Source organism: Ochlerotatus camptorhynchus, unplaced genomic scaffold (genome assembly GCF_037179485.1).
Source record: "Ochlerotatus camptorhynchus isolate MF236.1 unplaced genomic scaffold, CSIRO-AGI_Acam_v1.1 ptg000239l, whole genome shotgun sequence".
NCBI lineage: Eukaryota > Metazoa > Arthropoda > Insecta > Diptera > Culicidae > Ochlerotatus > Ochlerotatus camptorhynchus.
The window spans coordinates 258,803-275,129 of NW_027040729.1; the positions used below are offsets into that span (position 1 = coordinate 258,803).

A 16,327-nucleotide genomic window follows, 5' to 3' on the forward strand; every position below is an offset into this window, starting at 1 on the left:
TACATAAGTGTTGCAAAGCGCCAAAAAGGTCCATGGCGTGATAAATTTGTATCCTCCTAACTAGACTAATTCCGAAAGATGACTAATTGTGGCTTAGTATATATGATGTTTCAATGGCATCAAAATCATAATCTAGAGCAAATGCGTTTGGTTCGTCATACAGATGTTTGAAAAAGTACTAGAAGCGTCATCTGAATTATCATTTCAACTCCTTTATGAAATCTAGGAAGTAGCAAGAAAACATTTGCAAAGCTCTTTTAAAACAAGGGAGGTCTTCTGCATCACTTATAATACATTTATAGAACAACCTTTTCCAATTATTATTTAAAAAGATGTTTTGTGTGTTACTTGGGTAGCTTGTTGAGACAATTATTTGAATAATAATAAAAGTAAAAACTTGTCGCGATTACAGATCCTAGCAACAGCGAGATTTCCCGGTCGACAGCATTGTGCCTACTCAAGTAACCAAAAGTTCCGCATTCAACGATTAAAATCACTTTTAAAATCCATAAAGTTCAAATAAAGCTCCGACCGAAGCTTCAAGTTCTATAAAGTTCAAATAAAGCTCCGACCGAACCTTCAAGTTCCATAAAGTTCAAATAAAGTTCCGACAGAACTTTCAAGTTCCATAAAGTTCGAACAAAGTCGCGACAGAACTTACAAGTTCCATAAAGTTCAAATAAAATTCAGACAGAACTTTCAAGCCACATGAAGCAATCCGCACAAGTCTTTATTAGTAACAAAATTTAATGTACGTAAATATGAAATGATCAGTGGCCCGAATAAATCATAATTCTTATATTTATGCAGTGCATAAACAAAAATAAAGAGTAATTTCCTGGATTCGAACCCGTGTATTCGGGCATGCGATCTACGATTGCTAACCACTGCGCCACAAGTGTGTTGGAATACCATGCGAGCAAAGACCAATTTAAAATTCATCACGGTGTTGTGTTTCATATTCAAGTCAGTCAGCTGGCACTGAAAACCCCAACAGTAGGCGGGACAACAGCTCACTTTAATATATCAGATGACGTAGTGGTTCGTGCTGCGGCTCTCACACAGAAGGACTGGGCTTAATTCTTCAAACAGCTTCAATTCTACTACTAATGCTGATAAATCAATACACATTAATACCTGCCTTAAGAAACAACTTTCATAAAAGTGCGAACTAAATATAGAATTGGTGTAGAGGACACCTTTTTTAATTTATTTTCTAAAAGTTCCGTTCAAGTTCCGCCAGCAGCTGCTTAGAATGCTCTTCAATTATGGTACCGGAACTTTAAAGTTCTTATAACGACTTAAAAATCAGGCTGCATAGAATTCTATAGACCACCTTCAACCAAGCTGCTTAAGCCACAAATAGCCTTTTATCAGAACTTTTGGTTACTTGGGTGGTTTTCGTTTTTGACTTACCTATTTTTTTTTTTTTGCTTTATATTGAGATTTTTAGTCAGTTGGCTAGTTAAGCTCATAATTAATAAAGTGGAATTAAATGGAAAACAACCCTTTTTTGCATTTTTTTTCCATGATTCTACGTTTTTTTCACTCACAATGATACTTAATAGTAAACCCCACACGACAGAAGTTTCGTCAATATTTGCATCAATATTTTCATGTCAATACATACATCAATACAGGGCTGTTCCTCACTAAATTTGTTATATCCGATCGACTATTCCAAGACAAAAGACAACTTTTCTGACAAAATATGCTCAGTATTTGGCTCCATCTTCTACTGTATGCAAATAGAACGGTAAAATCGGAGAGGGAAAATATTGAAACACGAAATCAAACTTATTTGATTCTGCGCCAATAGTGGCATCATTATTTTTGTCATCAATATTATTGACAATACTTTTGAATATTGACAAATTTTCCTCGCGCTTATACAATTCTGTCGAAAACAGCAACAGCAACACTGCTAACTGATCCCCTTAGCACAACACGAGCAATATCGTTTACCTTCCACAGAACCATAAATTCTGCTTTTTTTTCGTCGAAAATTGGAAGTTCCGCGTATCAGAAAGACGTAAGTGAGAAAAACACCAAAAATCCACTTGAATCGTAATGAACCCCCTCTCGTTGAATCTCGGCTGTCGGTGAAAGAAGAAGAATGTTAGAAGTCAGATAGGAACACATGATGGGTATATTTCAAGCTTGGAAATCCGAGCTTACCCCAGCCAGCGCCGAGTGCTTTTGTGTAACGGAATCCAGCAACTGCAAGTGGAAGCATATGGTTTTCTTTTTCCACTAGGTACAGGAAACCGATGAGAGTCGAATTCTTCAACGATAAAATTGACGGAGACATGATATGCGAACGTATTTGATTCCGTGTTGAAAACGAATCTTACTCTCTAATTAAACTGCGTCCCTCCAGAAGCTCGTAGGCCACTTCTAGGCTCTATTTGTCCGTCGTGTAGTACGACTGGTCAGATACCTTATCTTGCGTTTTCTCTCACCATCAACATTGCTAACAGCCACGTTGTGATGACGCGAAATGAGACCATCGAGAAACGATGATAAGTCGACATAAATACTCAGGAGACTACCTTCTACATACTGGTCGGCATTTATCAGTGACGTGCAAAACTGGCATTGCACAGAAATTACACGACATTTAACAACTGTTCTCCCACATGGTTCAACCGGGAATGATAAGGCCACCCCGTTCCCACCACCATCTAATGAAGACGACTCTTCTTTCCTGGCTGGAATTGAGCTGGGCGGTGTAAACATTTTTCGGAATGGATTTAAACAATGCAAAATACAATCAAAACGCGAATTCCACCCACCACAACAACAGCAAATGTTTACATAACATTTACGTTGAATGAACATCAATCATCTTCTCGGGTTACACCCTCTCTGCTCGTGCACATCCCACACATCATCATTGCACCGCGCCGATACGTTACATATACTATATGTGGGAACAATTTTAATTCAGATGTGTACCTTATAGGTACCTACCTACATTGAGCAGTCAGTCAGTCAGTCGGGTAGTGTGGTACAATACCCAATGTAGCTATAGTAAAGGAACTGCTTGTATGTGTGCTCTGTTTTCGACATTAGAGATGCGTCTGCCAGCATCACAAGCGGCCTAATGCACCGTTTACGGTTGATAATGAGAAGTAACTCCTCTGTGTGCTTGCATACGACCCGCGCTTGGAATGATTGCTTACAACTGCGATTATCAGTTCCATGAATCATAGCAGCAGGAAACAATTGAGTGACGCGAATTGTAGAATTTGTTTGTCTGGCGATTGATAAAGTTTATTACTCGACTATAACTTTTAACTATGTTTTTCAACAAAGGCACTAACAAATAAGGTTTTCTATTAGATATCGTTCGGAAGTTGTAAAGCATGACTACCAAATATATTATATTAACAATAGGATACACTCTTTCACTTAGCTGGTGAACCGAATTTTTAGCGATGAAAGTGCCTCTGTGGCCAAAAAGGTTACCAATGTATTTGTTTATCTTCACAAGGGGTAAACCAAATGAAATTCTGTATAATATTTGAAATGTATATACATATTTCAGTATATTATTTTATTCAGTGACAACAGAGACACATCAGACAAATTTTCGTGAAATATACAAAATATAATTAATGGAATAATTTGGCTTTGGCTATTGTATATTGAATATGAAAAAGGCATGAATGGAACAAATTGTTAATATGACATATTTGATGCCTCCCATCATCTTGAGGTCAAAATGTTCTGAAATTTCAACTTGTTTGTTGCTTTTCTGGAGGATTTTGAGTTACAATGCCGGACATCGTGATTTGTATATACTCTTTGAAATAGTTCAACAATTGATAATTTTTCAGGAAGTGCATCTTATTTTCTCAAATTTCGGCTGCTGGTTGATCAACTATTCAAAGTTTATCGGTATAGTTTTGGCCAGTTTTGAGTTTGATTGGATGAGTCTACATGTATTTTGAGCAATTCTAGTACATCCACATGAAATTCCATTTTAAAATTCCAATTTATTTCCTGGTTTACTGGTCAATTTTCTGCTTTTATAAATCATGTTTGTAGCGAGCAATTGAACATTTTTATAATAATATTGAAAATCTTATCAATTTTATTGATACCTAACCAAAATTTTGCACCATTTGATTATAAAATCTGATAATTTTTTCATAAGATTTTAAATCATCGCTAGTCCAACAAGCTTTTCACATCACTGCAGTTTATTAAGGTTCCTAAAATCTAGCTCATGCAAATCAATTTTGAAGTTTCAAATACTAAGCATTTTGTACCAAAGTTCAACGCTGCGCTAAAGATAATCTCCCAGATTCCACTCGCTCGGAACTGACAGCAGCAGTAGAACGAAACAGGCGAGAAACTGAAAGAATAAGAAAAAAGTTCTCACCGATTGAACAATAGATTCTAAAATCAGTGAGTGAGTCGTTTTTGGCACAGATTCTACCCATTTGGATTGATTTTATCTACTAAAACATAGTAATTATCTATATCTCAATAAGAGTATTACAATTATGTTTAAAGCTGGGATTGATTTGATCTATCAAAAATTCTAAACGGTGTCCACTAGACTGATGCAAAATTTGAAATTTTCGCTCCACAGTGCTCAAACGGTTTCAAATCAGGTCCTGATTAGCCTCCCAAATTTTAAACTTTAAACTCATTTGGTAAGAAACTGACTTGGCACAAACTATTCGAAGTTTATATGGAAATTACTATGGGAAAACCAAACTTTTTGTTCATTGTCTTCTACCCATTCTCCATATTGCTTTTTCGATAATTCCTATAACTATTCTTTCGGGAAATTTTCTAAGCTACAACTTTGCCGAACAGCGTTTTTCAGCCAAATGTCAAATTAAATTGTTATTAATTGTTTAAGAGATTGATAATCTTATGGCATGATCAAGCAGCTGTTTTGTGGGCAACACTGTATTCTGCAGTGTTACATAGTAGCCATGATATTTGTGCTCTATTCTTCGCACCAGAAACACCAATGTTGTCTGCTGAACAGTTGAATGGGCATAATTATAAGACGTCAGTGACTTGAATCATTAATAACTTTTGTTCCTTACATTTGATTGAAAAGTAGTTTTCAACAAAGTTGTAGCTGAGAAAATTTGCTACAATCACTGCTGTCATTTTTAAAAGCATAGTGATGTGGTGATCTGTTAGATAGATATGAACAAAAATATATATTTTCCCATAGTAATTCCCATATAAACTTGAAATGGTTTGTGCCAAGTCAGTTTCTTACTAAAGTAGTTCAAATTTTGGGAGGTTAAGCAGGACCCAACTTGGAACCGTTTAAGCACTGCGGAGCGAACTGCCCTTTGGGTTAATTTTAATGAAATTTTGGGTGAGATGGCCTCAGAGTGTATTGTTTACACTGCGTGAGTTCCATTGTGAAATTTGTGCGCGAGAAAATTTTGCACACTCACCGCAACAACTAGTGCTGCACCGAATATTCGGCCGCCATAGTATTCGGTCGAATATCAGGCTTTCACAAAATTTCACTTAATTGTTTTGTCGGTCTCTCATTTGTAAGAAAATGACCGAGTATCAGCAAAATTTCACATGTAAACACTGAATACCAGGTCAAATAGCACTATCCGGTGCAGCTCTATCAACAACCCACATTTCCGGAATACTTTGAGATTTGGACGTAATTGCTTTGGTAAACAAACTTGTCAATCGCCGATTTCTCGCGAATAAAAGAACAATCTCGCAAACAAACTATACCATATGATAGAGGAACCATTCCTCTACCTGTTTGTGTTATTAGTTTTTAAGATTGAGCTTTAATTCGCGAGAAATCGGCAAATGACGTGTTTGTTTACAGAAGCAATTTTAAGCCTCCCTAATAAAGATAAATAATAATAATACAGAAGTAATTACGCCCTAATCTCTAAGTTCTCCAGATCTTTCACACCGAGCCATCGGAAAGATGTTGGGAATCCAACAATTTAATGTTTCTCGTGTCATAAGACGTTTCGGAGAACGTTTAACTGTCGAAGTGTCGAAAGCAAGTGAGTGCTAGAAAAAGTGTTTCGCACTGCGTTTAAGATCACAAGCGGGTGGTTGCTACCTTCAAACACAAACCCAACTATTCCGTTCGGGATGTCAACAAAAAGTGTCGTGCAGAAAGCTAAGAAACGAGCAGGACTACGTTCATTCAAGGTTCAGAAAGCACCAAACACCAATGAACGACAGAATTGGACTGCTAGAACAAAAGCACACTGCTGTATCATGGACGACGTAACATACGTAACAGCGGACTTCAAACAAATTCCGGGAAACTAGTATGTGACTGCAAAAGACAAGTTCGATGTTTCAGAGTCCCTCAGGAAACAGAAAGTGTCGAGTTGCAGACTGGCAGTCGATTTGTTCGTGCGGAAAACGGAGCAAGCCTTTCGTAACAACTACAATCGTTTCTCTAATCACACAACGTTCCTACATTTTTTTTGGCCGGGTCTAACCTCTTGTCACTACTCCAAGGACGTTCTGGAGTGGTTCTGGCAGTCGATTTGTTCGTGCGGAAAACGGAGCAAGCCTTTCGTAACAACTACAATCGTTTCTCTAATCACACAACGTTCCTATATTTTTTTTTTGCCGGGTCTAACCTCTTGTCACTACTCCAAGGACGTTCTGGAGTGGTACAAGACGAATGGGGTAAATTTGCCCAAGGATCTCAATCTAAGCATCCTGAAGTTTTCACTACGGAGCAGGAAATGTTGAAATCATGGTTGAAAGTATTACATTACCAGAAAATTTCATGATAATCGGTTGAGAGACTTATTTTTGGCGAGTATTTCTAAGTGATGCAATTTAACTGTAGACACCCTTTAGCTACCTGCAAATATATTTAAAAGTGACTCCGCAATTAAATAGCCACAGGAGTGTCCTGTTTCGAACCCCTTCGGATACGGTTGTGTTGTAAATTTGCTCTCTGTTTTGTGCGTGCGTTTGCTTTCATAGTTTTCGGGTGCTTTTGTCTGATAAGCGATGGAATTGTTTAAAAATGACTAGAGAAAATATGCGTGGAAGCATCGGGAATGCGCTCCCGGGTGTAATGAATTGGTGAGTACGTTCCAGTTGAAGATTGTTGAAAAGTGTATTTGTGGTGATGCAAATTATAGTTTAGATGACGCATGGCTTCGAACACTTTGTGTATCCAAATAAAACATATTACATATTAAATAGGCACAGGGCATCGTCTGCTGACCATTGCCACGGGTATATCGTGGGAGTCCCAGGTACCCGGTTCAAGCTTTAGTTGGCGGCGGTGGCTCTTCTTGACCTTCTACCCCCTGAGTAGTTAGTGTTAACAAGAGCGTCTATGTGATGTTTTGCTGTACCTGTTGTGGACATCTAGTGCATCCTGTTCCCTTAACTTGTTGAGGACACTCTGTCTTGCCTCAAAAGTTACCCTTTTGAAGTACTAGTCTTCACAACATAAAGGGCACCATTACGGAGCATGAGATTTGATCAAATTATTCGCAGTTCTACTTGTCCAACGCCCCCGGCTGAGTGTGAGGGATAGAGGATGACACACACACACTCCGCAATTAAATAGCCACAGCATATTCACTTATTAATTTTTACTCGATTCAGCGATCAACGAAGCACGGCGCTATCGTCAATCAAATTGATTTGGGAACGATAAATACGCAATAAATTTACTAAACTTTCTGTTAATTCTGTTCAACTTGCAGCTCATTTTTAATTCAGTAGAAGTTTTGTTTGAACGAGATAATTAGTATTAAATATTTTTTGGGACATGTGCCAATCTACCAGTGTAGTGTAGCAAAAACGAAAACGACATTAGATAACGCCTAATCATTTTCCTTGTCAATATTGATGTTTGCAGCATATCTGAGATATGACACAAACATCAAAACGGCCAGGCCTACTACGTTGTATTTGCCGCAAAGATGATTCTTCGAAATGATTCGAGTTGATATTTAAACAACGAAGTATTTCTTGAATTGCTCATATAACTCAAGCGCTTCTAATTATATGAATGTGATTACAATAATATTGAATATCTCATGTTGGTATAAATCTGTATAAATAATGTTAATCATAGAAATGGAACGGTCTCACCATATTTTATTATACTATTCATTATCCCACCCTGTCGATTGCAAGCTGCAGGCATTGAATCTCCACAAATCAGGTTACAGAACGAGCACGGTACCTACTCCAAGCTATACACTGAACATCATCTGAATCTCCATCATAAACAAGGTGACCGATTCTTCCTTTCCCACAAGAGAAAAAAATAAACTTCCGACAGAACTGACAACAGCGGAAACCCGAAACACAGCTCCAACGAGTGGCATATTATTGAATATATAGTTTATTTGAAAATATTCTTCGTTTGGCCATAAGATCCTGTACTCACGCACTTTTCTAAAAAAAAATGTTATCAGTGGCAGAGCGCCTCGAGCCCGAAATTGAAAAACAAAAAACGGTGACGAACAATTTGACAACAGGAAGCTTTGGAACATGTGTCAATATCACTTAAGTGAAATTCAGAAGTATTGAAATCATTGAAACAAGATTATTTTGTTGGGGGTTATTAAAATTCCTGACTTTTTCCTGGTGAAAATGAAGTCCCGACTTTTTCCCGGTTTTCTTGGTTGACTGGCCACCCTGTAAAACGCTTTTCACATTTTCTAACTGTTATTTCTTGAAGTACCGTAAAACGGGGTATCTTTGATAATGTGGGTAACTTTGATAGTATTATATAAAGATTAAATTTACTCGCTGCGCTTTTTCCAAATTTGAAACAATGGCTCCATATTGTAGCTTAGGATATTTCCGTTGATATCGTATATAGTTTTTATATAGTATGTGTTTCATATTTTACAAACATATTAAAAAATAATTTTCTTGTTTTTCGCCTGTTTGAAAAAGCACTCAAATCATCACTTATGAAATGTATTTCCTATATAGCCATCACAAATTAAATGCTGTATTCTTATTGCTTATGATGTTTTATGATTATATACTCATTCAAAGTTTCATATTTAAAGAACTAAATTGTTTGAGTTTCACCCATTTTTTTTTCTACATTCATCGAGCATAATCAAAGTGACCCCAAATCAAAATACTGAAGTTCGGTCACAAAACTAAAAAAATTGTGCAAATGCCTTAATTTTAGGGGGCAGTCACCCCTCCCTCCCTGCCCCCATCTGGCTAAGCCTATGTACAGGCTTCGAGAGCTCTCAATTAATAACTGTGGAAGTGAAGCTAGAACAGTAAGTTGTGAGCACGCAATAAGCTAATATGCGATAAACAATAAGCTTGACATCCGAACAAGAATAAGAGGAAGAAGATGCTTTTCGGAATAATTAAATCATAAGATGTTATGATCAAATGTTTTACGTTTAAGTTACAAGAAGAGGTTTCAAACTATGTGCTTGACAGTTGTACGTCAATTTTGTTTTTTTATATAGACACAATCAATGATTTTATGATCGCTGAGTGAATGAAAACTGATAAAATCGCTGATAGCGACTCTCAGGAAACGAAAATGACAGGTTTTATGTGTCGAACACATACTTTGCAACCTCTTCGCGTATCTTACACATGACAAATATGATCATAACATCTAATGATTTCATAATTCCGCAAAACATCTTCTTATCTGAAATGAGTATTTGCTTTATGCAACGAACCGGTGAGCCTCTAAACATGCCCTATGTTCTATCAACTTAATTTCGATTAAATTTCATTCTCAAACACACAATTGAATTGATGACTATCATAAATTTCGAACCTAAACGATAGTGTAATGTCCGTAAAGTATGATGAGTGATATGCCTATACAGTAGATCCGTTTACAACAGTGTTGGCAGTTGTTTTGTTGTGAGGAACACAATTAGTAGCACCACTTCACATTTTCTCGGTCGCCGAACTGACTGTCTAATCGTTAAAAAAATCATATAATGTTCTGCGATGTATGTATGTAGTTCGGGTCTCGCTTAGCTCAGACGGTAAAGGCGCAGCTACAAAGCAAGACCATGCTGGAGGCGGCTGGGTTCGATTCCCGGTCCGATCTAGGACCTCTCTAGGGCTTAGAGTATGATTGTCTTTGCCACACAATAATACCAATGCAAAAATGGTACAGGCTTAGAAAGCACTAAATCATAACTGTGGAAGTGTTCGGAGAATACTACACTGAAAGCCAGCGTATAGCTCCAGTCGGAACGTAATAAGGCCAACAAAGAAGAAGAAGAAGAAAATGGTCTATGTAGTTATCGCTAAAGTTGGCGTACGCTAAACGGAGTGTACCCCATTAGGAATAAATACGTTTGTCATAGAGCTCTAAACGCTAAAAAATATTAAATTTTGTCTCAACCCCTTCCGATTTAAATGAACCATTGCTCACATGTTCGCTGCTACCAATGGTTGCAATTTTCATTTAAGTATTATTTTTTCTGCACAGTAAATTTTGAAAAATGCGTATTGAAAAAGTGGATTATATTTTTATTTTTAAATCATAACATGAAAACTATTGATCTGATCAAAATTACATCTGACAAGATGTTGTAGGTATTTAATTTATCTTCGAGGAAAAAATACACTGAAAGAAAAAACTTAGGAAACGCTGATTATCTCAAAACATCCCCCTTCAATCTTTATATATTTTTTCTATCAAGTAAACTGAAGAAATGTTCTAAAATTTGGTGAAGAGAGTACACTAGAGTGTTTCAGCGTTATATGAAAAAAGTCAAAGTCTGGAATTTCAAACGCTACCCTCTGGTATGGTAGTCAGGGTTGTGAAAATATCAAAAGATCTAATCTCACCAATGTGCATAATCTCATTTGAGTATCGTAGACCAAAAACTCAACACGCAAACAACAGCCGATGATATTACAAGCTGTGATACGGTTGCTATGATATCATGCTAACAAAACTCCCCGGCTACAATTATCACCAAACTATGTTGAGTTTGAGCTTCAAGATTTTTGCTGTACATCCGAACACGAAACGAAACTTCCATCACTGCTGGCAGCAGTAACTTCGTGTCTGCCATCTGTGAAGCGTAAAGAAAGATAGCAAACTATGCTTTCTCTTTCTAAGAAAACGATGTGCAAAGGAATCAATTTTGTGGTAAGTCAACTCGTGGCTGCAATTTTACATGTTTTGAATAGTCTCGCAATATCAAAGGAGCTTGTAAAAACAATATCATGCTTGATATTTTATTCCAATATCATGCGTGATATTGAGAGCCCTTGAGAGCGAAACAAAATCATTTGAGTGAGAATTATGCCATCACTGATGGTAGTTTTGGGGGTCAGAAACACCCTGCCAAAATTTGAAGTGATTTGGTTCACGGGAACCCCTCGCTCAAACGGCTTGAAGTTTGTATGGGGAAAATCGACAAAGTGTGTAGGGGAGCGAGCCACTTTCACATTCGCGGCTCTAGGTGGCGCTGTAGTGGGTCGATTTTCTTCGTGTACAAAATGTAGCACCTTTGGAGTATTGGAAACATCTTGGCTGAAGACCGGATGTGAATCCGAGTTACCTCCGAAAAGTTATTAGCGTTTCAAACGAACACCACCTGCTTTACTTCTGGGGAGGGCCTAACGCGCTTGTGCAGTTATTATTTACGAACAGGTATACGAATAGCAATGTTGGCATATGTATAACTTTTTTGTTTAACCATGAAATTGGTTGAAATTTTCACAGTGAGTAGAAAAATGTTCGAAATTATGGTCTACTAAAAATTGGAACAGATTGGCCGAGTGGTTCCGGTTTTATTCCGGGTTTCCGAGAGGCCATCGGGGGGAGAAAAGGTACCAGTCGTCTACAACAAGGTGGTGCTGGAAATCCACAGCAACAGGCATCTATGGGTAGTGCTGATTAATATTTTAACAAAATCAACCCATAACCTGGTTCTAAATACTGAGCGTCCACCGGAAGGCCTTCCGATGACCCGGATCAACCATAATCTGGATTATTATGTATTTTTGATCAAAGTAGGCCTTGATTATTTTCTGCAACTATATGAAATGTAGTAAATTAATGATTTTAGATATATAAGCGTTTCAATGGCTCAAAGTGGTCACCAGATGATCCGCCGGAAGATCCGAAACATCCGTAAAATTTAGTGCTACATAAATTCGATCAAAGTAGGCCTTGATTTTTCTCTGCAACAATGAGAAATGTAGTAGAATGCTGATTTTTGATATGTTAGCTGTTCAATGGCTCCGAGTTATCACCAGATGGTCGGCTGGTAGATATGGAACATCCGTAAAATTGATTGCTGTGTAAATTTGATCAAGTTTACATTATAGATTTTGTAAAGTTATGAGACATTTCGTGAAATATTCCAAATATTGTATGCAATCGTGCAATTCATGCAAGCTCTTAGTTTGCATGAAAAGAAAAACAAGTTTCAGATTTTTTTTTTCTGTATTGTTACTTATTACTTATACCCGCCCGTTTTTTAAAAGACTGCAAGTTATCCTCCTTAATCGCGATATCCATGCCTTAAGAATGCAATAATATGTTATATTAAATTCGACAAGCCCTATGGCTGGACCACATTCAATTTATGTAATCCTTTAATGGCCGAAAGTAACATAAAAAGTAACTTGCTTAGAATAATATTGCCTTTAAAATCTGGTAATTCTGATTTAATGTTTAATCTGCCGTTGATTTTTTGACGTTGGACTACGTATGTGATTTCTATATGGAGGTACACTTTGTGAAAACCGAAAATGGAACATGTAACAAAATTATGAAAGATTTTGAACGTTAATAGCTCAGCTGCCCCTGGACCAATTTCAATAATTTTATCACCAATCGATCAGAAATATTTCTACGCATCTGTTAAAGTTAAAATGTCACTATTGAAAATTGCACGAATGTGTAACTATTGCTATGATATTTAAAATTATCACCGATTGCCTGTGAAAAGCGATTTCCCTAACACAGATTTCAATTCCATCCGGTCTAACCAAACGTTGTTTATTCAATCACCGCGTGGTGAGTGGTAGTGGTGTTCTCCAATAAACAACGAAAGGCTGCCTGCAAGCAGTGAGCTGCAGTCCACATGAGCATCCCGAGGAGGTGGAAGAAGCCGCACCGCTATTGATCGGAATCAGTAGCTCTTCGTGAGTCGCTGTGGGCCATCTATGCCAAGCACGTCATACTAAAGAGTATAAACAGAGAGAACCCCGCTCAAATTCCTATTCCTACATAAAACGCAATGCTCATGCTGCGGTTAACAAATAACATTTATTGTATAAGACCACGTAGTCCTACGTCACCATTGCGTACAACCCCCGTAGTCCCTTGAAGTTTTTTCATTGATTTAAACTTTTCGTTGTCTTAGCTGTTAGCCATTTCGTCCCTTATATTTTGCCTTTTCGACCTTTTGCCGGATTTTGGCAGATCTGTTGGAATCAGCGAAACATCTGTACATATGCGTAAACATATGAAACATAATGTAAGTCTATTGAGTGAATTTGTGATAAGCTACAAACTACCGACAAAAATCGAAGAATCTAGAGGGTTTGCTACTAATCGACCATCAGTGGAGATAACTACTTAATTGCCAACGGCGTAAAATTAATAACGTTCAACTTGTCTCACGTTTACGGTTATGCCTGTGATTTAACATTCACGCGTTTTATTTCTGATTATAAATACCATAGTTTGAAACTGATCAGAATATCCCTACAGTTTTTACATAAATTTAGGGTAAACGGCGTTATGCCAGACGACTTTATGCCAAACGTGGTACAATGGATATATCTCGCGTAATACGTTCGCGCTTCTCTATTCCGGACACGCCACTGACAATGCCTATACCAACAGCAGCGTTTGACAGTAGGCAGCATGTCCCGGGCTCAAATCGTTTATTTTGCTGTGCTGGGCCCGCTTTCACGGTATAACATGTTGCCTACGCGCCTGCCACTGGGCTGACTCCGGACAAACATGCACATTTGAATCGGCCGTTATGGATTCTCGATCAAGAGTTAAGTGTAAGTTTCATGTCGGTTTGTCAGTGGTAAAAGCGTCACCCTTTTTATTGCGAAGTGATTTTGATCACAACTGAAATCTCGAGTACTTTCTCAAAAGGACCAATGTAATATTTCCGCCATATTGAGAAAAAGTTGAAGTTCGACAGATTATTTTTTAAACTATTTGAAAGAATACGTTTAACAAAACTACTGTGTCGTAGGCAAAACAAAGTACCTACCATCGGAAAAATGACTGGTACCCATACTTATAACGTTAGAATGGTATTCCATGCCATGCCTTTAGACAATAAGCACCAATCATGCTAGGCAGACAAAATGACCATGAGATGAACTAGCCAACTGACTAAACTTCTCAATAATAAAGCCTTAAAAAAAGACAAAGTTACATCATCAAGCACACATCATTCTAAACTGTGCATTAGACAATTTTTTACCTATGATTATCTTCAATAAATTAAATTCAATTTAAATAGGTGTCTTTGTAGCACATACAATGATAGAAGAGCAACAGTTTTATCAATTAACTCGATTTGTTTACAATTGTTACTTAGGACCTTTTGAAAAACTATTCGAGAAATTATATTTTTCCAGACCAAATTATAAGTGGTTCACATTTCTTATTGCTATAATCAAGAATAAATCCCGAATTTAGTCACCTATGATGCGACCTATCTTAATAAATCAAACGATGATGACAAAAAATAACTTTACTACTCCCTGGGGGTTCCAAAACATGCCCGGGTGTCCAATGTGATCTACCGTACATAACCCACAATTGAATTTTTTAAAACAATCCCTAAATTAACTTGACTAATTGATCAGACTAATATTCTCTGGAAAAAATAGATTCTATTTCAGCCCTTCGAAATAAGCCATACAATGACAATGTCATACACTTTTATCCAACGGAACTGGAAGCACTGGATTGTGAACTACTCTTCTTACCTTTCGCAAGCAGCGGAGGAAGTCTTCCTTTTAGAGCTGAGTGCTCGCTCTATCTCTCCCCTGAACCGGTACCAGCAATGATGACGATAAAAAGCACCTCCAGCAGCTGGAAGCAATTTTTCGCTGATTTCAACCGTCTTTACACAATAATCACTAAAGCAGCTATATCCGAATCAGTTCCTCGATGGGATGTTTTTGCACGATTGATATTAGCAAAAATGCACCTTAAATTTCACTTTATCGCAGTAGTTTTTTTTTCCCGAGTTCACTTCGTCACTCTCTCTGATCAGTGGAATATTGAATTATTCAAATTATTTGAACCTGAAAACCACAATAAATCCTCCAGAATAAAGTAACACTCAATCAGTTGCTAATGTTGATAGCTCAATCAAGTTAACTTTGATTTCTTCATAAGCAGTCTAAGAGAAATGAAAATCTCACTGTTCACTAATTAATTTAACAAATCCGTTCAACACCCTCTTTGAACACCATGAAAGAAAAAAAAACATGAGTAGTAACACAACTTCTATAATTGCTACACTTTGGCCTGCTCGGAAAACACCGAAAAACTGCAACGGAACAGGTGAAACGCACGGCGGAAGTGTAAATAGCGACTACTTCCTGTCAGTTTGGTTCTGTTGTTTCCATTTTCATCGGAGAAGGCCTACCTACACCCGGTCCGGTATACGGTAAAGAACAAGAAAACTTGCCACGGGAGCAGCTCAGCACACAGAGCAAAGCACTTCTGGAATAAAAAACTAACAAAAAAAAACACTAACGGTGCACAGCAGAGAAACAAAACTCAGAGCACAACCGACCGAACAGAGCGACGAAAGCGAACTGAAAGAGCGTGGTTGGTTCGGTGTTGTAGGCAACCACAGCAAGCGGGCGAGATCCGCTTAGGAACGGAACGATTGGGTGGAAAACATTGTTGTTGGTGTTTTTGTTCTTCTGTGGGCGATGTTGGGAAGAGAGCATAAAAATGAGAGCATGAACATGCGGCAAAAAGTCATCGCGGCTGGAGAAAGCATAAAAGCTTCGAGTAGAGTTTGTGTATAAGAGTCATGCAACGGTTAGGGATGCCAGATGATTTTCTTAAAAATCTGTATGGATATCAAAAATAAGTCTGTATTTGTTTGTACACAAAAAAAACTAATTAATTGCAGATTTTGTGTTTCACACATAAATTCCTGCTATAATATTTCTCGTCTCCTGAAAAACTGAACAAAAAGCGTTTGTAGGATAAAGCAAACAAAAAAAATGGATTGCAAAAAGATGAAAAAAACGATCTGCAGACAGGGCATCTAAACTCCTGCTCTTTTTCGGGCGTGATTAAAGGTGGGCTGTGGATGTTAAGGTCCTGGTCCGAGATGCGGGG

General features: G+C 37.6%; 1 protein-coding gene across 2 annotated transcripts in view; it reads right to left on the bottom strand.

The window, feature by feature from the left end:
- jar (Myosin heavy chain 95F jaguar) overlaps positions 1-15,619 on the bottom strand; it is an 85,880-nt gene extending 70,261 nt beyond the window's left edge. For both annotated transcript variants that reach the window (XM_065225834.1, XM_065225833.1), the window contains exon 1: positions 14,950-15,619. The gene's annotated coding sequence lies outside the window, so the exon portion shown is untranslated. The remainder of the gene's footprint in view (positions 1-14,949) is intronic.
- Positions 15,620-16,327: the final 708 nt, after the last annotated feature.